The sequence below is a fragment of the Cheilinus undulatus genome, linkage group 5, assembly GCF_018320785.1.
Source record: "Cheilinus undulatus linkage group 5, ASM1832078v1, whole genome shotgun sequence".
NCBI lineage: Eukaryota > Metazoa > Chordata > Actinopteri > Labriformes > Labridae > Cheilinus > Cheilinus undulatus.
The window spans coordinates 3064177-3087800 of record NC_054869.1 but is presented as its reverse complement, the minus strand read 5'-3'; the positions used below and the strand labels follow the sequence as shown (position 1 = coordinate 3087800).

Sequence of the window (23624 nt, the reverse complement as noted above, 5' to 3'; positions counted from 1 at the left end):
CCACAGTGGAGAGATATCATGGATTTTGAATGTCCGACGAAAACTACATTACATTCTAGTCAAACACTAAACTTAGTTTTTGTCAGTTTCAGTCATCACAGATCTATTTTTGTTAGTCTTAGTCTAGTTTTTGTCATGGAAAACAAAGCTGTCGATGAACATTTTTAGTCATAGTTTAAGTCGACAAAATTAACACTGATTTAAAGCTACACATAATAGCCCAAACCACAAGTGTTAGCAAAAGACCTTGTATGAACCATTCATAAGGGTTATATTGTGATTTTAGGTAGTTGAACCACAAGATAAATATTTGCAAACTATGCTCTTTATATATATATTTACTTGTAAGACCACCCAAATAAATATAGAATTTGCTTTTACATGTAAATATAATATATAATTTTATATATAATTTCCCTTCGGGGATGAATAAAGTTATTATTGTATTGTATTAGGGTAAGCCTACCCATTAAGCCCAGGCACCATTGAAGCCCACTTGGGACTTTGAAGTCAATTTAAAAAAAAAAAAAAAAAGAGGGGCCTGTCTTATGCTACACATTATTTTGTCCAATCACACAATTTCTTAATAATATGTCAGTTTTTGTTTGACACCAATCACATTTGTAGATATTGAAAAAGGCCTGCCTACATTTGTGCAGTCTCAAGGAGGCTCAGATAAAGTTGCCTCAAAACTTTGGTGTTTTGGGACCCCTCAGAAAGAACCTCTTTTCAACTATTTTCAGCCACTGACTTGTTAAGTACATTCATGTTATGTAATTTGAGAGATTATTGATTTGTTTTTTTTTTTGTGTATAAACAGGTAGTTTTTTGTCATTTCTTACTATTTAGTTTTATGTGAAAAGATGAGTCATGCTAGCTAGTGTAGCGAGCTAATCACTAGTCAATACATGTAGTCCTACTGATAGATACACTGCTTAATGATTAAAAAAGATAAGTACACAAACTAAGTGTTTTCTGATTCATTTTACATAAATCTTACATAAAACTTTGAACAAGAATTCCTTGATAATTCAGAAAGTTTGGCAGAAGAGGAATAACTGTGATGGCAAGTTTTACAGCATATTTAGGCTACAGGCATTTCTTTAAACATTTGTTTCATGTTGGTGAGAACATATTATCCTCATTTCCCTGGTAGTCACTGTAGTACCATTTAAGCCCAGTGTGTTCCATTTAAGCCCATCTGACGTGTTTCAATAGAAAAAAATGAAATTTTGAGGTTTGATAGCTTTTCGCTGTAATCCTGTGTTGGATGTTGTTATACTAACTTCATTAACACGAGTACATCACAGATCACACACTGCCCAGAAGAATTGTTATGTCAGTTAATTTTTGCATAATTATTTGTTTATAGTGAGAAAAATGCCAACAAAAAAGAGGAATTACTACAACTGTCCTAAAATCATCATTGTTACAGCCAGACATTAAATCCAAGTTCAGTAAGATATTGTTGATGCACTGTAATGTCATTTAATACTTTTAAAATCAAATACATTTTTTTATTTTGTCAATATTGAATCAAATTTTGTCAATATTAAATAAAATGTTCAATGAAATGTTAAATACTGAAGCCAATGAAAATGATTTTTAAGCCTGCTTGGTCATGTTTGTGGTGGTCCATTGTTACAAGCCAAACATTAAAGCCAAGTTCAAAAAATAAATTGTGTTTAACATGTATAACATGTTACTGAATTAATATATGTTTACTACTTAAAAAATGTAATAATTTTTAAAATTTCTGTCAATAAACGTGGTTGTGGGCTTATTTGGAACACACGTGGGCTTAAATGGTACTTAGGTACCAATTAAGGCCATGCCAGACTTTTGACTTTATTCATAACATTTCTTTAATTTGTTCTTTAAAATATGCATAAGTAAATAAATATATCTTCAAATGAGGGATTAATCCTTCATTCTAACAAATGATCATGTTTATAAACCATCTTAGTATCTATGAAAAATACGTGAACTTAGATTTTGGTGGGCCTAATGGGTACACTTACCCTAAATGCTTTGGGGTACAAAAGGATTTTGCTGTAACAAAGATGATGGGCGCTGAATTTTAAATCAATCATAATGAAAACATATGACTCACACAGAAAACTGTATTGGCCCCCATATGGTGTGATCATCAGAACACTGAGAACAAGCTGGACAAAGCAGTGGCATGGCAGTATTCTGGGTATTTCTACATGACCAGATTAATGCAGTGCTTGGTGTAAACTACATAAAATAAACATAAAATGGCTTCATGTTGCTTAAAGAAAGATTAATCTAAAGAATTTATTGAGGTATGTACAAATGCTGTGCAAGGCTTACCATCATTAATCCTTGATAACTGGCGTCTTTTTAGAAGAGTGGAATACCGGAGACAGTATAAAGTAATGGAGTCCTAGTCACCACTAGCAGAAGAAACAGGACCTTAAAAAAGAGTAAGGAAAAATAGAAAGACAAGGTAAAGCACCAAATCATGTCAACTTAGAAGTTTTGAACACTTATGTATGCACTGATTGCAAAGTACTATCCAATTTTTGAATTCACTCAAAAAAGGAGTGGACCCAATCTCTTCTTGTCCCGTGAGCTGAATGTCTTGTCAGATCCCTTGTGTTTTGTGGCAGAAGCTACAGCAGACACAAAAATGCAGACATACATGTAGAGTGATCCAGCTGTTAAGCAGTTATCAGACTGGTGTTTCTGTGTTTATATGTTCTTCTAAAATCAACACTAAGCTGTGACTGGTGCTACCCCCTCCACTTAGAGTGTGTGTTGATCCCACAGCTCTGTAAGTCATCTTGCTTGCCCTTGCGCTTTTTCTGCTCACAACAGTTTTGGTTTAGAAAAAATGCTGCACATCTATTTTTTTTTTGTTTTTTAAATTTGAACATTTGGATACTATCAAACCTAAAAATCTGAACCAGAATCTTTATTGTAATTGTACACAAGTACAACGAAATTTTGCACAGTTCCATTCAGTGCAATTATTATTACCTCTGCCAAGGAGGTTATGTGATCGGCAGGGTTTGTTAGTTTGTTTGTTGGCAACATAACCCAAAAAGTTATGGATAGATTCTGATGAAATTTCCAGGAAATGTCAGAAATGGCAAAAGGAAGAACTGATTTGATTTTGGGACTGATCCAGATCATCGTCTGGATCTTGGAATTTTTAAAGGACTCTTCACTATTGGGAGATAGGGCTAATGGCGGAGGTCTGCGCTCTCTGAGTGCTTTTCTAGTTTATTATTGCAACTGCTCTGGGATATGTGCTGTTTTTCAGTCTGTTAGTTTTGGCTCTTATTGTCCTGAACCGTCTTCCTCAGGATAGCAGTTGTTACAGGTGACGTTAACACAGTTATAAAAATAACTGATATTGTATCATATGATGCACACGGCTGGAAGGAAATAAAACATTTTGCAAGCATTACACTATACCATATAACTACCTCTAAAGAGGATAAATTATTACCTCTGTAGGAACTCCTGAGTGGATCCCAATGCTGGTCAATGCATAGCATGAGCTGCCTTGAAGCCTAGCAAGAGGCTCCTGGGAGGATGATAAAAGTAGAAAAGAATTACAAGCAAATCATCCATTACCATCCAAATGAGTCTTTAAAGTGTTTCTGAGATCCACTTACTACAAAAAACAATACATGGGGCAGGCTTTCCACTGGTACCCCATCTGGCAAGAATGTTTCAACAAGGCAAAAGAGGTTGTCTTCTTTTTTGTCGAAACAGGAGAGAAGGGGAAACACCATACCCTTTATGTCCTCTGAGCAGCCCTCCAACTGTCCTCTCTGAATCATGCTTTGTGGCATCCTGCAAAAATCAAGTGAGCTATTAAATCTTTAGTGCCATGACACTGACGTGCACATATCCCCATTGTGCATTTAGGAGGTGCTGGAGCCAACAGGTAGTGCCCAGGACCACCACAGTCCACCACCACACTATCCACCTTATTCCTGGGGCTGCTACTGCAAATGTGTATATGGGCGAAACCTCCGGTGCCAAAACAGAAGTAGGCTACATTAAATACATGTATTCTAGTACAGCAGCTAACTATGGACGCTAACAAAGAACCACAGTTGTTTCAATAGGAATTCTTCTGGAATTTGTAAATATTTATATTTTTGTTATCACATGTTCACAGTGTTTGTATTATAAGCTGTAGATAAGTAAATAAGGTGGATACCACATTATTCCTGGGGGGTCTACTGTAGCTATGAATGGAAGTGGAACTTCCAGTACAGTAACAATAATTGCAAAAACATGATTTTTCCAAAGGCTTACTAAAGTGATTTAGTGTCAACAGTGGTTGTTCTAAAATAAATAAATATTTGCTGTAATAAATACTGCTTCATTTTTGTTAACTCAATGAGCTGAAATTTTTTAATCATATTTTCTGTAATGCTCAGTACCTGTTGCTATGTTCATGGTACTAATACTATGACAAAGTTAAATATGTCTCTCACAACATGCTGTCCACTGTCTAAATGCATCGGGGATGTGATTCTTTTAGTATTAATTTATCATTAAATCTTAATACAAAACTTGACATTTACCAAACTGAAGAGCTGGCAACTTGAGTCATGGATAATTTTATAAATATAATTCCCATATTTAAGAGGGATTAGTTTGTAAAATGAGAATTTCAGCAACTCCACAAACTAGAAATGTATCTTTTTATACTGATATAAAGCTAATAAAGTTAGCTAAATATGCCCGTGTAGGTTATCTAAAGTAATGTCATCAAATTGAACTCTCCAGTAGAGGCTAGAGAAATAATAATAATATTATCCCGTTTGAGGTGAAGCAGTCTAAGTTTATGTAGTTTGGTATTAAAATTGCTTTAACAGTCACGTTTAGCATCTCGTTTCTATGCAAAGTCCCATTTAGACAGAACGGAGCGGAAGTTGCGCCCATATTCATGGAGGGGTAGGAATAAGCTGGAAAGCCTGCCTCAGGGGACTCTGAACACAGATATGAATGTGACTCTGAACACAGATATGAATGTGACTCTGAACACAGATATGAATGTGACTCTTAACACAGATATGAATGTGACTCTGAACACAGATATGAATGTGACTCTGAGCACAGATATGAATGTGACTCTGAACACAGACATGAATGTGACTCTGAACACAGATATGAATGTGACTCTGAACACAGATATGAATGTGACTCTGAACACAGATATGAATGTGACTCTGAACACAGATATGAATGTGACTCTGAACACAGATATGAATGTGACTCTGAACACAGATATGAATGTGACTCTGAACACAGATATGAATATGACTCTGAACACAGATATGAATATGACTCTTAACACAGATATGAATGTGACTCTGAACACAGATATGAATGTGACTCTGAACACAGATATGAATATGACTCTGAACACAGATATGAATGTGACTCTGAACACAGATATGAATGTGACTCTTAACACAGATATGAATATGACTCTTAACACAGATATGAATGTGACTCTGAACACAGATATGAATGTGACTCTGAACACAGATATGAATGTGACTCTGAACACAGATATGAATATGACTCTGAACACAGATATGAATGTGACTCTGAAGGGGAAAAATCCTTCACCTTAGGTCGCTCTGAAGCATCAGTGCTGCGGCGGGACTCTCACTTTTTGGCTAGGGGACATCACGGTCCTCACGGTCACTCCCACCTCATCTGGAAAACTCCGTCCTTTTTCTTACCCTCTTCCCAGTGTTCCCAGTATCCAACCGCCCATTTTTGTGCATTTTTCAAAAGTCTGAAGTGGGCGGAGTTAGCTCTGAGCTTGGGGTTCACTTATGGACCCCAACACAGCAAGTGTTAAACGTTCTCCACGCTAAAATGACAGCAAACAATACAAATCAAACAGCAATGATGGCTGGTCTAGAATTAAAAAAAAAAGGCCTCCTGACCCATTTAACTTCTACCTATAAACACGTGGTGTTACTGAATGAAAAGAACTCAAGAAATATTTGACACTACGACAAAAGAAGTTCTACATACCTTACCAATAGCTCGTAGGCTGATGCTCCGGGTGACGTCGACTTAATACACGCCAATGTCCTGCTTTGTATTCCATCTTCGTTTGCGGCTCGTTCTACGAGCAGACAGCAACTCTATGAAATATTTCCGCGCACACGAGACCACAGAAGACACGAAAACGCTGTAGTTTACCAGGCAGCCGTTGGCGGTTTGATTTTCCAACGAACCACACACGCATGCGTATAAGGTCCTTCTTTCCCCGCGCCTGCGCGAAACCGTATTCGCGCATGGCAATTGACTGCAACCACAGTGCGCAAACGCATTTCGAGAAAGCAGCACTGTTTGTGTACATGGAGGGAGGTGACTGAAAACTGTTCACTCTGGAGCTCGTTTCCAAATTGTTCCATTTTTATAACACCCAAATCGCTGTTCTAGTACAGACAGAATAGAAAACGTTCCTGTGTAGACAGGGTTGAATGGCAACGGGAAACAGTTTTTCAAAATTATTTTTATATATTTATTTTTTATATTGATACAACTTTATTGAACAGATTCCAATAGTTAATACAGCATTGGCACATGAAACAAAACGTATTTTCTAGACATAAATAACCCCACATACAGGTAAAGAGAAGTTTAGATTAAATTACATAAGGTATGAGAAGTAAATTAAAATTTCAGAAACTAAACCATGGTTTCATATTGGGTTTTTTTAAGAATTTTTTTTCCCTTAGAAATCAATTTGATAGACTATATGTACAGTTCACATTCATTTTTAAAACTGATTATGGAGAGTTTCTTGTCATTCTATTTGCATTCATGTTTAAGTTGTTTAACCAGTAAAAATTACTATTGTATTTATATAATGTATATACTATATATTCAACTGTATTATATACATATTATATATACAGTATGTATCTCTCTCTCTCTCTCTCTTTATGTATATATAAAATAGTTCTTGTTATATTTCCTATCAGTAATATGTGTCATCCAATTTCAGTTCTGAAAGATTGACTGAAACATTAAAGTACATCAATGTATTTTGTGTTAGATGCATTAAAGGAAGTGGAATGGCTTTACAAATGCAATGGCATTCTTTGTGAGAGCAATTAACATCATTCTTTTCCAATAAATCAGTTAAACTAAAATAATTGACCACTTTCATCCATCAAATTAAGAACAAACAAAATGATTTTTGGTACCATTCTTGTTTCAATAAGGTTTTCATATTAACTGTAACTGTCCGTTTATTTCACAAGGCAGCATCATGTGGTGTAGCACTGAGAAACAAATGTGAACATAACAACAAATTGGTGCTTGTTCACAGGTTTTGCAGGTTGACAGGTTTTTACCGTATTTTCTACAGAACTTTCCTGATCATGCAGGATTTTTAACCTCTTGTCCCTGCTAAAATTACGGTATGTGATTGCAATTTTTTTCACAGATTTTTACTGTGAATTTAAATGTACATGAGAGAAAAGTCTGTAATTTTAACAAAATACTACTGTAATTTTTAGAGTAATTGCCCGTCTTGAAGATTACAGTATTTTTCCTTTATTTTCACAATCTTCTTTCGTTTAAACGGTACAATTTTGTAATTATTACGTACTTTAATTGTAAAAATTTATGTTTCATACCGTTGCTTGATTTACAGCAATTCTGTGTATTTTATACAGTAATATATGTTTATTTGTTTTACGGTCTTTTACTGTTGCTATTTGACAGTCTTTTGCCGTATTTTCTACGGACATTTTTTACAGTGTAGGCGAAGCAGACTGGGACAGTGCATACTGTGAAATTTTCCCGAATCAGTACGTCATCCAGGTATTTTTGGCATACTGCAACTTTCTCATTTGTTTGCTTACTGCGTACCAGCGTTTCTGCTAGACTTTTTTATCCCCGGTCAAAATGACCGGCAGTCCTCAAGAATTCCGGCCATTTAGAACAACTACCAGACATTTGCTTTAACATTATTTGCTGCATTAACAGCAGCAAAACGCATAAATCTCTCTCTTATTTTTTTGTGCAAGTGGTTTAAAGTATCAAAATAAAGCTGCGCGCTTTTCCTTGCACACGCAGTCAGTTACACAATAACTGCCCACGTTAAACTCATAAACAACAACAGTTAGCTTCACATCAGCACCGATAGCCTGTTAGCACATTGACCACTATCAAAACTTTGCAGCTTACAACAGCCAGCAACAAAGCATCCAAACACATAAGTGCTCTGTTAACTGGACACCGCGTTAGAACTCTAGGTTTCAATTGAAAAATGAGTCTTACCATCAGCTGCTAATATTAGTCCTCATGATGATATAACTGTAACCCGTCTGAAGGGAGACGTTATAAGCTCCGAGTGGTCCGTGCCATTCTGCACAATGTGATTCTGCGTTGACTACAATCCACCTTTATCTGAGGATCGGTCATAGGTAGGTTATCGAAGTCCACTACAACTCTGCTTGGCGTAGGCCTCTCTCTCTCTGCTGCTGCATCAGTGTTTATGATGTCCAGCTATACAGTTCCCTTTGTTTCAGCCTCTTCATTACTCGCAGTGATGACACAAAATCCCTCCATACGGCTGATGATATTAAGCCTTTGGTTAACCAGGAAAACCTCACTTAGATTAAAATTCTGCTTTACAAGAAAGCTCTGGTCAAACTTTCCCTGCAGAGTCTCCAGCTGTACTGAGCATGCTCAGAGAGATGGATTGTGCATACATAATTAGCCATGTGCTTGCTGTCTGAGGAGATAAACAACCCCAGCACCGCAGGACAATAGATGTAGTAAGATTAGGCAACTTTTAGTTTATATCAACGCATTCTCGCAACATATCTTCTAGGTTACACAAAATGGAATATGCAATTCAGTATTTAATTATCTGGTCATTTGCATGTTTTCTGCTGGAAATTGTTGACCAGTTATATTTTTTATTTTTTATCTTCCACCCCTTTTACCAGCCAATGACCGGCAAAAAGGCACGTGCACACATAGACATCAAAGGGGGCTTGAGCACCTGCCCTTTTTTCTTCCAGGAGAGAAAGTGCCCTTTTTTATGGGGCGTTTTTTTTTTTTTTTAATAAATGAAGCCTTCTCTTTCTCTCTATACTGTATATTCCTGTTTGTGCACAGCTTTCCCGTCAAAGAAACAGAGATGTAGAAAAACTCTAAATAGCAGGTCGGGAGATGAAGAGTTCCGATGCCCTCTGTACCTTCCTCCTTTCTCCTGCAGCTGCTGTGATCACAGACAGACACCAGCAGCAGAGTCCAGCTCTCTCATCATAGCCTGCTGCTGTTTCTGCTGTTTCTGCTTTTGTGTGGTGGTGAGTGAACAACAAGGACTCAAGTTTACAAAAGACAAGACCAAGTAGCCCATAGTTAATGTATGTCTTGCTAAAGCACACGTATGAGCCACTGTGATAAGTTTGCTTAAGCTAAGGCTCTTTCTCATGGGCATACAGGCTAATGTACTGTACATCAGGGGAGAGACTACAGTATTCATACAGTTACGTGTAGCCTATCTAAAAATCCGTCATCAATATTGTGACACTGATATGCAAATTAGTGCATTTTAATTGAATAGCGCTAATTTGCACATATTTTATGTGGCCCTGCAGGTTAATAGAATAAAAAAAATGAACTAAAACAGATCACCATCGAACTTCTGCAGTTAATTACAGACAGTATTTTACCTGAAAAGTTTAAATAAGTATAGGAGCTTGATTACAGAATTCAAGGAAAAAATCTACAGATGCAAACAGACAGAGGAAAGTCAAACTAAACACCATCTGAATGTGTATTTTTAGAAGTTTTCTTTCTTTTATATTGAAAGAAGACATGGATGCAAAATAGACCAAAATCTGTAAATTGACCAGAACATGAAAACATGATGTTTTAATCTCTAGAGTCCTGTCTGAAACAGCGACTGCATCATTTTAACTGAAGGCTCCTCATCTAACAACTATTCACTCTACTAGATATTTGATATCAGACAGACAGACCTCCTCCAGATGTGAAAGATGCACTAAAACTAAGATCATGTCACCATCAGTTAGTGTGTGCTTGTTTGGAAAGGGCATAATAATGATAATAATTATGATGGTAATAATAAAAACAATAATGGATAATTGGTGTAAGGATATTCTGTATTCTGTTGCTTGGCTATAGAAACTCAAATCATTTATGTTTTAATCATGTCTGCAGCACAACTCCATTTTGTCAATATTTTTTTGCAGTGATTTTCAGTATTTCTGCTGTTTTCTCCAGTAAAATAAACAAAGTTAGCAGTAGAGGAGTGCAGATGCTCTAAGCCTTATTGTTGCAACTAATCACTGGTCTAATAGCAGTTTGGAGGGTATGTTGGCTTGCTTATTTATGTAGAGAACAGTCTTTTTCAGTTTAGTGAGAAGATTATGTTTATTTTGAAGTACTTTTAAATTCAATCACACCAAAATAATTCAGTTTATTATCTGTGCAAAAATAAACAAATTGATAGTGCATTTTTTTTCTTTTCTTGAAAACTCTTACTTCACCATGCCCCTCTCCCTAGCAGCTACAGTCAGTTATTCTAAATATTTACTCGAGACTAGCAGCATAGAAAACATGACCATGGTGTCATTTTGTTTGTGCTTACTCTTGTGATAAACCCAGTGAATACTAAAGTGGACAATGTCTTCATGTGATCGATTTATTTTGTATATGTTGAGTATTCGTCAACTGAATGCGAGGGTGTTAAAATAAGTTGGTGATTGGTTAAGTCAGGAGTGGGAATAATTTATTTCACTTTCTTTAAATATTTCTATGAAGGAAAGTGCCCTTTTTCTCACTTGAGCCCCTGCCCCTTAAAATGTCTGTGCACGTCCCTGACGGCAAATGCCGGCTAACAGAAACTCAGCTGCATACTACATTTTGGGCAAGTCAGTACGCACTGCTAGTATAGTAGGCAAATTCAAAAACAGCCTCAGACACAGGTTGAAGCACACAGGAGGAAGGGCAAGTGAACAGAAACACAAGGTGGGCAAGGATTTCAAAATAAAACAGAAAAGACAAGACTACAGAGACAGAAAAAAACAGATCATGATGTAGGGGTTATAGATGACTCAGGAACAAAGGAATACATCTGAACAGTCATTTATGAACAGTCATTTTAAATACAGAACAGGAGGGTAACATACTGCAGGGAACTAAACAGTAAACAAGAGAAAGAAAACAACCATATCAGAAACAAAACATACTTTTTATTGTGGAACTAAAGCATATAACACAAAAAAATTAATCTTGAATTGATTCTTTGAAAATGTTTACAGTCTCCTCCATCCCCGTGAGCTCAGATCTGCTCCGACCATGGCTCATGGACCACCCATTGATCGACACGAAGGTGGCAGCCAATCAGGCTTCAGCAGCATGGGCCCACAATAGCGTTTCTCATTGGGTCTGCAAGATTCGTATAAACTCTTTATCAGAACAAATACTTTATTACCATCAGTATCTTCATGTCAACATTCTCTTACATGGTCCATAGAAAAAAATCAATGGATGAAAATCACTCACTGGGCGTGTTTATAAATTATAACTTGCTTATATTTTGAACTCCAAAGTGATATTGGATATCCTTTTTTTGTAAGTATAGTATGTTTGGGTGTATTGTCTCTATGAAAACATCTGTAAATACATAATACCACATATTTTGAAAATAATGCAGTGTTTTGTGTAGTACAAAGCTAAATAATGGTGTATTCAGGGGAACCTTGTAAACTAGCAGTGATTGTTATATTTAGTGTAAATGTCTAAATCACAAACTATAGCCCATTTACTGGGTGTAAACTGTCAAAAAAATTATATGACTACATAAAGTTTGCATATCATGTATGGAGAAAAAACAGTACACACACAAATGACACAGATTTGTGATATATATTGGCAGTGTTTCCTTAGTAGTTCCACTTCCCTCATGGGGGTTTGTTCATTCAAAGTCTGTTGCCGACCTAAAAAGGGTGTGTTTGCAAACTGATTTTATGCAATAGATTAAAAGTGTATCTTACAAACCTCTGCAGATGACACATTTGTATGTGGCCTTGACAGAGGTCACTTCTTCCTCAGTCAAGGTTATTGTATTCATTTTATTGGACCTGGCATATTGTCCCAGGTCCTGCAGTGTTTTTATTACTGCTGGCAACTCTTCTGCTGCCAGGAAGAGCTCCTCCAGTTTCTTTCTCATGCTGTCCTCTGAGAAACTGGGGGAATAAGGGAAGATCATTTCACTTGCCAACATTGCAATTACTGATGAGTAGATAAGCATGCAGCTAAACTGTGTTTAGATTGCTGTCTTGAACTTTGAGGAGACTATTGAATTTAATGTGGCCTAGTTGTGAGCTATTTATATTTGAATAAAGACAAATCAAATAAGGTAACACTACCATCCATTTACCAAGTGCTCCCCATTTGTACAATGTGAATAACAGGTCAAATTTAACATCAAACATAGGTGGACACATTACAATTATGGTGTACATTTGCCAACGTAGTTAGACTTCTCCATTCAAATATGCAGATGTTTACAACAGTATTTAGATTATCTGAGGTACTTAGTTGTTTTGGATAAATGAAATGCTTCTTACCCACTCCTCCTCTTATGTTGAATTTTAAGGATTCTTCAGTTAGACGTGTGTCGCCACGCTATAAAAGGCTGCATTACTTAACATGACCAGCAGATGTCCCAACATCACCACCAAACCTCCCAGGCATGCTCAAAGAGATACGAGCCATCGCTGTGGGAAGATGCTCCGCACGAGGGAGGACCTCACCCGCTCCACCCAAATAACGAAACGCATGCGGCTTTCCACTGATAGTTTATAGAAAGTATAGGCTAAATATGCCAAAAAATTGTTTTCTCATTGACAATAAATATAGATTTTTGTTTAAATTATATCTGATGTATTTGTGTATCATTAATGAAAGAATGAGATTTACTCAACTTCTACACAGAGTGAATAAATCACATTATTTGGAGCCCCACCCCCCAGTTGTTCTTCAGGTTTTTGTCATTAACCCTCTGGTATCCCTATAAACTGCTGCCTCATTTTCCTCCTAGTAAACAAAAAAATGCACAGGGGTTATTACAGTAAATAAAAAAGCCATATTATTTTATTTTTAATTGTTTAATTTTTTTTCTTGTTTCATCAACTTGTGCCATTAACAAAAAAAACAAATACTCGATAATTGTCATATCTTTTAACTCTTTAATTGCCATGTTTGTAATGTAAACAAAACAACATTTTTCATGAAAAAAAAACAATTGATTTTATTAAAGATACTACACTGAAAGTGAATAACTTATTTATGGATGACTGCAGCCTGGCATAGGTCATTGATTAGTAGCAACATTGGGTAAAATGCATTATTTTTTTGTGAGGTCAGTTATTCTAAAATACTCATGTTTTTCACCCTTCTGTGCAAAAAATGTCCACCTTTAAATAATGTTATAAATATCATACATTTCAAAATTGTTTTACTGTTATTTTATTATATTTTTTAGGTGGAGCTTGGTGTTACAACCTTTTGCATCTGCCAGGGAAGATGAATGTCATAGCGGACACTGTCCAGAGGATGAGTTTAGTAGGTAGTTTTCATGAAAGAAATGAGGGTAAAACTAATATTTACAAGTCAGGAGAATAAGTTCTGAAGAGAACTGATTATACTGAGGAGTTCAGACCAAAGTCAACAATTTCACTATCATTTAAGGTTCACTTTCATCAAAGGTAGGATTGAAATGAAGTAGAAGTTGCCTAGGTCCTAAGAATAGTTTGACACGTTTACATGTTCCATAGAGGACATTAGCAGCAGCAGCAGTTTAGCTGACTGGGAGTCTAGGAAAGACAGACATTGATTTTAAGGAGATGTTTTAAGAAAAGAAGAAAGGAGGGAAAAAAAAGAAATTTATATATATATACACTGGAGAGATAGGAAATAAACACAAACAAAATCTTTGCATCTTTTGTTTCTTATAAGGGCGAGGGATGTTACGGATACGTTTGGGGTCTTTTCTCTTTCTCTCAGTTTCTTTTTCCCTCAAACTATGAGCTAGTATTAAACGGAGATGAAGCAGCTGTGTGTAAATATATTGTCTGGTAAAGCCTGGGAAATAAGGACTACAAATCCCAGCGACACAGGTCAGTGTTGGGAGACATCACTTCCGGTCTGTGTGTTTGAAAACCGGTTGATTGTGAAATTGAGGACACCTGTACAGAGAGCAGCGGGGATTTGCAGTGGCTGCAGAGCCATGATATAGAGAAGCCACAAAGGACTACTTCACTCTTACATCTGATGGACAAATGTGAAGTGGGTAGTTCAGCTCGCACCGTGCTTGCTTAGCTGCATGAGTTTAGCCTGCACCGTTTTTAAACCTGCACCACCGTTTCCCCCATCTCTCCACCACAACACAACAAAACCTGAACGAAACCAACCAGACAGGGCTGGCAGCTCATGGGAGCCAAAGACTGTGCTTGTCAGGTAACCGAGGAAGGACGCCATGGTGGCGGTCCAGACGTCACACCAGGTATTCATTTGCCTCTGGTTTACTGCTCAGCTCATGGTTGTGTTTTCCCGTTTGGATGCAGTGACCGCAACTCCATGAATTGGGGTTGTCTAAGTTGCATTCATAACAATATGAAGCTTCGCGTAAGTTCAGTCAGGAAGACCATATTCTCCACACCGGTTTAGTAGTTCATGCCTGCACTATTTCATGCACTCCCTCCTTCGTGTTCTGTCACATCATAATCAGCTGTTCACATCACCTGGTCACACCTATCCCATAGCGCTGCTCCGCTCAGTCATTGTTAGCCTATCATATCACTGCTGCCCCTTTTAAATGTGGCTTTCTCCTCCATCAGTTCATTCATGACATGGTTCCAAGCGACGCTTCACCTCACCATCACGCCAAGTCTACAAGTCCATCACATCAGATGGACTAAGATGACTTCTTCAGCCATCACCACCACCAGTGTCAGGACTCCATGGGGGGATAGATCTTTCCGCCACTCAGGGCAGACACCCTTTGATCACGCTATGTCCTTGTAGAGTTCAAATGCCAAAAAGACTGACAATAATTCAGTATCACATCTATGTTAATAAATGATTCATCATCGCATGTAAAATAAAATGTTATCTTTAATCAGTCACTGGTCTCTCCTGATTGAAATGTCATTAATACATGTCAAATCACTGTGAGTCCACCTTGGCAATTTGTATGTAGAAAAACTTGTCACTTCCATTGACATTAGCCATTTTAGATCATTTGACAGTAAGATTTTGTTCAAAGTCTGGTTTTACACTCACCTATACACTTCATCATACATTAAGATGTTGTTCTTGACTGGCTGATGGAGGAGCTGACCTGTTTCCCACTGTATCATCAATGGCACCAACATACATCACCTCAAACATTTTTTCATTTTGGTCCATATGGAGTTAGTGGCCCATGTAAGCAGCATGATAGGGCACAGGATTCAGATTTCTTAATCCTTAGGAGAGAAAAGAGGAGTAAAAGAACTGGATCACTTTTGTTAAAAAAAATTGTAAGGTCTTCAGTTGTATATTGGAATATATCAGTGCAGTGCTTCTTTATTTTTTTCTTTGTGAATAATGACAATGAAGGTGCTTTCCTTTACTTTAAAAATTTGCTAAATCTGCCCAAGTTAAACAAAGCAAACCCTACTGAAACACTCACAAAAACAGCATGGGATATAGGACTTTGTTGTTCTAAAGAGGGCCTGTAATGAGTTAGAAAATGAGGCTCAGCATTTGTTAAAGATATGTCTATCAGACATGTGGGTTGCACTGCTTTTTCAGAAACTAAATGTTGTATCTAGAGGGAGGTACTGTGTAAGGGTGTAAGAAATTCAAATGAGATGATTGAAGGCAATTAGAAATAAATAAGCAGAAAATGAAATAATAACCTAAGGGGAAAGTTTAACAGAATATGAAGTGTCATGCAAACTCACTTGTTGTCTTGCCTCATGGTTTGGTGGATTCACCACACTAAGTGCTGCAGCCACACGTTGCTGTGAAACATATGTACCTTTGCTGGACAAGTATCCAGTCATCAGCCAGCGACCATAAGTTGTTCCTGTCTGATAGCCAAACAAAACAAATTTGTTTCTGAGCTTTTTATGCAGTTAAAAGATTTTTCAAAACAGTTGCTGCTGCCTGCTAAACTTTTTCAGTCTGCATAACACACAGCAAAAATGTTTTTTAAATCCACCTCCAGGGAAAACAAAAGAAATAAATCAGCTGTGCTGTGAAAATTGTGAATATGTAGAATTATAGGTACTTATGTAAATCTTGACACTCGTGTGATTATGTATGTATATACAGGTACAAACCTTGTACACACTGTGGAATGGTGTGCTTTTGAATATAGTAATGATTCCACTCTGACAGCAACAGCAAAAAGACAATGGTTCACTATCTTTATATGTAGCTGTAAGGCTGGAAAATGATGTAGAATGGTCTCTTAAAAAATGCAATGTTATTTATTTACTTCAAAGTGTTGGCAAGTGTAGGCCTACTTTATTTTACAAGCTTATTTCAAACAATAAACCTTAGCATTGTTTAAAAATAAAAATTCCAAGACAGTGACATGAAGGGTTTTCAACTACCAAACACTGATGTGGATGGTACATAAGCGTGTGCATTTGTATGTACGAGTGTGCCTCCTAGTGGGACTGTGTGACTGTCTCAGTGTGTGCATTTGTGTTATACTGGGATATATAATGTGTACCCTCACATCTACTTATCCATTTTATTTGAATTGTCCATTTGAACAAGTTTAAAGATGAAATGGAATTTGAACATATGAGTATTTTTGTCAGCAAAACATAGTTAAAGAATTTGTTTTATATTTAGCTCAGTTTTAACTTACCTCTTCAACTGCTTGGGCAACTTGGGCCTTCAGGGCAGAGTTGGAAACTACACAGTAAATTTTGCAGTGTTAAATATGCAGCATCAAGGTTCATTGACTCGTTCAGAGTTATTACAACAACAGATCGAGTAGAATTAAAAAACGCGGTATTAATTTGACTCTGAAAAGCCCCACCCACTTCTTCCTCGTTCAAACCGCGGGAGATTTTTGTAGCCGCCATTACTCCCCAGTGAGGCACAACTACGGTAAATTTCTTCTTATTATATATTAACCCAATTTTATGATGGCATTTCAACAGAAATTGCATTGTAGAAGAATACTGTGTTGTCCACTGTTTTTGAGTGGGTTGTGTTGGTATCTTAACACCAAATTCAAAATGTGAATGACTTGATGAGTGAATGCCTAGCTTAAAATGCACGCTTGTCCAACTTGACCCTCCACAAAAGGCAATTACCTTAACATTATTACATTGAGGGATAGTTTTGTTTGTCAAACATGCCTTAAATTCTGGTAAAATTGCCGTGGGTTGAGAAGAAATAACCTCTGTTGGCTGAATGGCTGTTCAAACCAACTGTAACGTTAACTGTAGGAATGTGTGCAAGCGCGCCTTTTTTTCAAACTGGTGACCAAACAGATCCACCAGCAAAGTTCATTACTTTCACATGAAATCAACATTTGCCTGTGTTGGTGTGGAGAGTTGTCTCAACTAGCTAACGTTCATGTAAATAACTAGTTTAACCTTGATATTATTCACACGGTGATTGAAATTACTTAGCAGCCAAGGCATTAACATATTAACTTTAGTCATTATATTCTACAGTAAATGATGTGATGTAATATAAAGCTTTATTTGGTTTTGGGAAGCAGTTTGCACATGTTTGAGAAATTGACCACGTGTGGCCCATGCTCTGTGATATACATCGGTTTAGACGGCTCGTAACGTTGCCTCAGCAGACCATAAGATGGGATCATATTAGTGTTTTTTGAGTGATTTATCGTCTAGCTTACGGTAATGTTACAGCAAAGACTCATGTTTTATTTTGAAGGAGAAAGGAGACATTGTCCGTGTTGAATGCTGCTAACTGTAGCAGTGATGTGATGCACCGTCAGTCACAGCAGCTGTTGTCTCCAACTTTGTTTTTCTCAGTCACGTTCACATTAATTTGAAGTAACATGCTAAAAAAAACCCACATTACTGAGACGCGCTGACGCACGTTATCTGTTTGAGTGGTGACGGTGGACACAGGCAAGGTGAGTCCCAGGCCAAACATTTGTGATGTGATTTGATTAGTTAATAAGCTGACGTGATTAGACATAAGTAAAACTGACCCCTGATAGTCGTTTCTGCAAATAGCTGACCATTCGTCTGCTTTTTGGTGGTCTGAAACAAACGAGACCCTATCTTATTTTCAAATTGAACATTAGTCATAAAAGTTGGTCTGGCTGCAGGGCTGCTCTGTTGAAAACCATACACCAGCTGTTATATTTATGTTTTTTAATCATAATAAGCATATAACATTGTGACAATGAGGAATTAGTGTTGCAGGAACCATGATGATTAAGGCTAGGACTAGGTGATGTCCAAAAATTTGTCAGAATAACAGAGCCAGATCTGAAAGAGTTCCTGATTGCAGGTAAGAAATTAAATTATTAAAGAATTAATAATTAGTGGAAAAAATTTGAAAACATCTCTTTAATAAAGCCACAGAACTCCAGTAAATGCCCCAATGTGAGATAAAATACCCAAATAGCCAACCATAATTCATCATTTTCTTTGAAAAGCATCTCAGAGCTCAAACTCAGCACATTCTACTGTCTTTAAAAAAATCTTTAGGCCAGGTGAACTTTCATAACGCTGGTGTTGGGCCAAAGATTGGTATCTCCAAAATGATCACTTTTCAGGGAATGAAAAGTTTATAATTTATAAAAATAATATAAATATGATTTATAAAAACAAATTCAAATCATTAAAAATTGAAATACAAGGTTTTAGCCTGATGTCAGTGATAAATAAAAATAAATATATTTTCATTATCAGTGACAGATTGGTTCTTCTGACTCTATACAGACATTTTTTATCCACCAATCCACTGTTTTATTTCATTTCAACTACAGATTAACTGATCTATTATCTACCTTACATTCCTGGTTTGTATTGTGGCTCTCGCTAAAGTATGTTTTAGACAATGTGGCTCTTTGGTAGTGTGAGGATAATAAGTTCACAGGCACATAAGAAGGCACCCCCCTTTACGTATCATTATTATTATTATTACTGTCAAAGAGTGTAATCCGTTTTATGTGTTCTCTAGAGATTGCTTTGCATGTATTTTTTGTTATAAGTAATTATTGTGCTCCAAAGCGGACACCGCAGGCAGAAAGCACTATTACGCAGATTAGGTGTAGTTACCCACTTTTGCCACAAGAAGGAGTATGCTACTGAGTGAGCCCTTCTGCTGGGCCCTGCTCAGTATCAACACACTGTTTCTCTGAGCTGTAGTAGGAAGCTGTGCAGAAGCTTGATCACAACAATGTGCTTTTCTGTTATATTTTCAGCTCATGAACCCATTAAATTGCTTAAAGTCACACTGAGAGTCCTTCTTTAAGTGTGCAACAGTAGAATAAGGTTGAGTACCACTGGTCTAACTGTTACAGTTACAGGGTGGAACTGTGAAATAGCACTTTAAAGGGGCACTATGTAGTTTTGGGGAAGACATTTTTAATCAAACAAGAAAAATCGTTATTGGTTGATTTTCACATGTCTGCAAAATTTCTTCAGTTTCATGATGAATAAACCAAATCAAAACCGAAGAAAAGCACCCCCACCACCTCTCTAGTGTCTGTGTTTTGCTGACCTCATTTTCCTCTGAGAATAGTTGGTTTCATCAGTTACAACAAAATATTTCTGAGTTTGTATTATTACCTTATTAGCATTGTAAATATGAAATTCCTGAGTTTGAATTTCTTCAGAAAACAACCTGGTGTGGTTTCACACTGCACTGATCTGTACAAAGAGTGTTGTGTATTGCTTTCCACAGTCAACAGGCAATGGATTACACATAGAGTGAAATATTTCAAGCCTTTATTTCTTGAAATGTTGATGATTATGGCTTACAGATAAGAAAACCCAAAATGTAGTGTCTCAGAAAATTAGAATATTACATAAGATCAATAAAAATGGATATTTTCAACAGAAATGTCAGGCTTCTGAAAAGTATGTTCATTTCTATGCCTTCAATACTTGGTTGGGCCTCCTTTTGCATGAATTACTGCATCAATGCGGCATGGCATAGAGGCGATCAGCCTGTGGCACTGCTCAGGGGTAATGGAAGCCCAGGTTGCTTTGATAGCAGCCTTCAGGTCATCTGCATTGTTGGGTCTGCTGTCTCTCATCTTCTTCTTGACAATACCCCATAGATTCTCTATGGGGTTCAGGTCAGGCCAGTTTGCTGGCCAGTCAAGTACAGTAACACCATGGGCACTGAACCAGCTCTTGGTACCTTTGGCAGTGTGGGCAGGTGCCAAGTCCTGCTGGAAAATGAAATCAGCATCTCCATGAAGCTTGTCAGCAGAAGGAGGCATGAAGTGCTCTAAAATGTCCTGGTAGATGGCTGTGTTGACTGTGGACTTGTTTTCTTAAATGAACATACTTTTCAAAAGCCTGACATTTCTGTTTAAAAAATCCTTCTTATATTGATCTTATGTAATGTTCTAATTTTTTGAGACACTAAATTTGGGGGTTTCTTATCTGTAAGCCATAATCATCAACATTTCAAGAAATAAAGGCTTGAAATATTTCACTCTATGTGTAACAAGTCTATATAATATATGGGTTTCACTTTCAGAAAAGAGTGACAAAATATATTTAACTTTTTCATGATATTCTAATTCTAAAACCACCTTAACTTTAAAAAAAAATCTCATTAATGGAGTGTCTATTTTTGTTATGTTTTCACCCTCCAAGGAGCATTATTATGATGGTGAGAGTGGCATGGGTACTTGGCCTGGAGGATTAAAACTATACAGAGATCCAGTGCTAGAGACAGACGATCATCATCCGGTGGTAATGCTATACTAATACTGGAAGAAGATCTGAAGCTTTGTTTTTCTTTGCCTGTATGTTTATATGGTTGTCAAAATAGGGTATTTTCTCATATTAATGTAGAATCATCTGAAAGAGCATCTCATGAAGATGGGCTTGGAGGACCAGCTGCCAGATGAGAGCCCCAGTTTGTTCCAGAGACTGTCCTGAGTGAAGATGAGTGTAAGGAAGCCATTGCACTGATGAAAGATTCAGCTGACAAGGACACAATCAAGAAGAAGATGAAGCTGACATTTGACTTTCGCCGCAGCATGGTCCTTGACCCCCAGCATTCAAAAAACGTACTGTCTGTCTTTCCATGGTTCAAAGATGTCAAAGGCTTGGTTATTATTTTTAATTATTTTGACAGTTTAATAGTTTTTTTAAAGAAAACAAAAAGTATGTGTGTATTTTAGTGACAGTCAAAGAATTAACACAATTCATTTGGCTGTGAAATCTTGAAGTTCTCACGGATTATCCTCACCCTATGTGGAACAGGATTTTGTTCTGATGTTTGGGGAGGATGTCTCAGGCAAGTTTCTGGAGAAATGGAGGACCACATTCAAGAAAAAGATCATCGAACAATGCAGAAAGCTTCCATCCACCAGTGAGCTTGAAGGTCTCCTACTGCCAGCTGATCCTCCAGAGGATGGCACTGAAGAGGATGTTGACATTGGTAAGTATGACTTTTTCCACATTGCATTGGATGCACTTGTTATGGGTGCTTCACTGTACACGTTAGTGTTCAGTTCTTACTGTGCAGTACACTCATACCAGGGTCAGTATGCCAGGTAGTAATAGTTCCCAGGAGTGACAACGTACTATGAACATACGATGACCAGGAACATACAATGAACTTCCAGCAACATGCAGGCATTGGTGCCTTTTAAAGAGGCCCTATTATGCCCAATTTAGGGGATTTCAATATGATATTTACGGAAGAGTATTAGGGCCACTGAAAAAAAAAAAATTTGAGGCAAAAATGTTTTTTTCACTTGTGAGATTTAAGTCAGAACCCTGAGATTAAAGTCAGAATTCTGAGATTATTCTGACTTTAATCTCACAATTCTGACTTTAATCTCACAATTCTGACCTTAGTGGAGTACTATTAAATGTTTTGATCAAGAAAAAACTTCATAACTATCACATACGAGCCGTCTGTGCACTCGTCCATTCTGGCTCGTGGCTGCTTCGGGCACCTCCGCTCAGCAGCCCAAGGGGAGGAGGAGAGACTGCCTCCACTCACATTTAAAGAAGTTGTCTCACCCGCTAACTGGCTGGTTTGTTTATTATTAAAAAGGCCGACTTCATCCATACAACTGTGCGTCTTGGACCCGGAAACTGACCCAGACAAGCCTGAACCTCCGTCGCAGCAACGACTTTTGCAACACGTCTCTGACCAGTAAACGCTACTTTCCACCACGTCTCATATTATCACTGTACGGTTAAATAAAGCATCAACCTCCTTACCTTTTCATTTTTTTTTAAGGATTTATTTTTGGGCATTTTTTAGATAGAGGAGGACAGTGGATAGAGTTAGAAACAGGGTCAAGAGTAGGGGAGAGACATGTGGTAAAGGGCCTCAGGCCGGATTTGAACCCGGGCTGCCCATGTATGTGGGGAGTGCCTTAAGCCACTAGGCCACCTGCTTCCCCAACCTTCTTACCTTTTTAACTACCGCGACAATTGTTTACAGAGCCAGGTGAGTTGTCTGTTCCCCTGAAGTTGTGACATCACAAAATGAGACTTTAGAAGAAACTCTGCAAACCTGAGCGTTTGCAGTGGTTCAGAGCTGCCTGAAACTGCTCCCAAGGATTACTTCAGCCATGATATGACACTTCCACGTCCCCTAGAATGAGTATCCAACATTTTAAACATATTTATAAGTCTGAAAAGCTGGAAAAGCATAATACAGTCACTAGAAAAAGTATGTGAACCCTTTGAGATTTCTTGGATTTCTGCATAAATTGGTCATCAAACTCACTTCAGTATTTCAGCACAGCCAACAACTTCCTGTAGATATAACGCATGATATTTTAGAGGGGGTTGGTCAGTTTGAAGTGAAACTCATTCTGAAGTACATTCAAGGCAACTTCCTTAGTGCTGAACAAGTGTTTGGTAGAATACATGCTTATGACTATGGTTTCAGTCAGCTGCGAAACCGTCCGCCTCTGCCAACAGATAAGTTGCTGGATGGAACTAATGATTTGGGGTTGAATGCCCTACAGTCTTGGTGCTTGCTACACAATATGCCTTTGCTATTTAGTGATTTGATTGAGACGGATGATAAACACTGGCATCTCCTACTTATGCTTTTGCATATTGTTAACGTTGTATTTCACCAGTCCTGTCAGAAGGCATGACCATATATCTCAAACATTTAATCATTGATCATCATCGGCTGTTCAAGCAATTATTTCCTGAAATAAATCTCTTTCCAAAGCACCACTTCAAGATACATTATCCCTGTAGTATAAGGCACATTGGTCTGATTTTGCACACATGGTGCATGCATTACAAAGCCAAACATAACTTCTTCAAGCAACAATTAAAAAGCTTAAAAAACATCACAAAGACATTATCCAAAAAGCACCAGTTATATGG

At 37.4% G+C, this 23624-nt stretch overlaps 1 long non-coding RNA gene across 1 annotated transcript; it reads left to right on the top strand.

Annotated features, from left to right (window-relative positions):
* Positions 1 to 14281: 14281 nt before the first annotated feature.
* LOC121510347 lies at positions 14282 to 15197 on the top strand. The gene is made up of 2 exons (XR_005991931.1): positions 14282 to 14578; positions 14913 to 15197. It is a non-coding gene; the product is annotated as an uncharacterized LOC121510347 (long non-coding RNA).
* The last annotated feature ends 8427 nt before the right edge of the window (positions 15198 to 23624 follow it).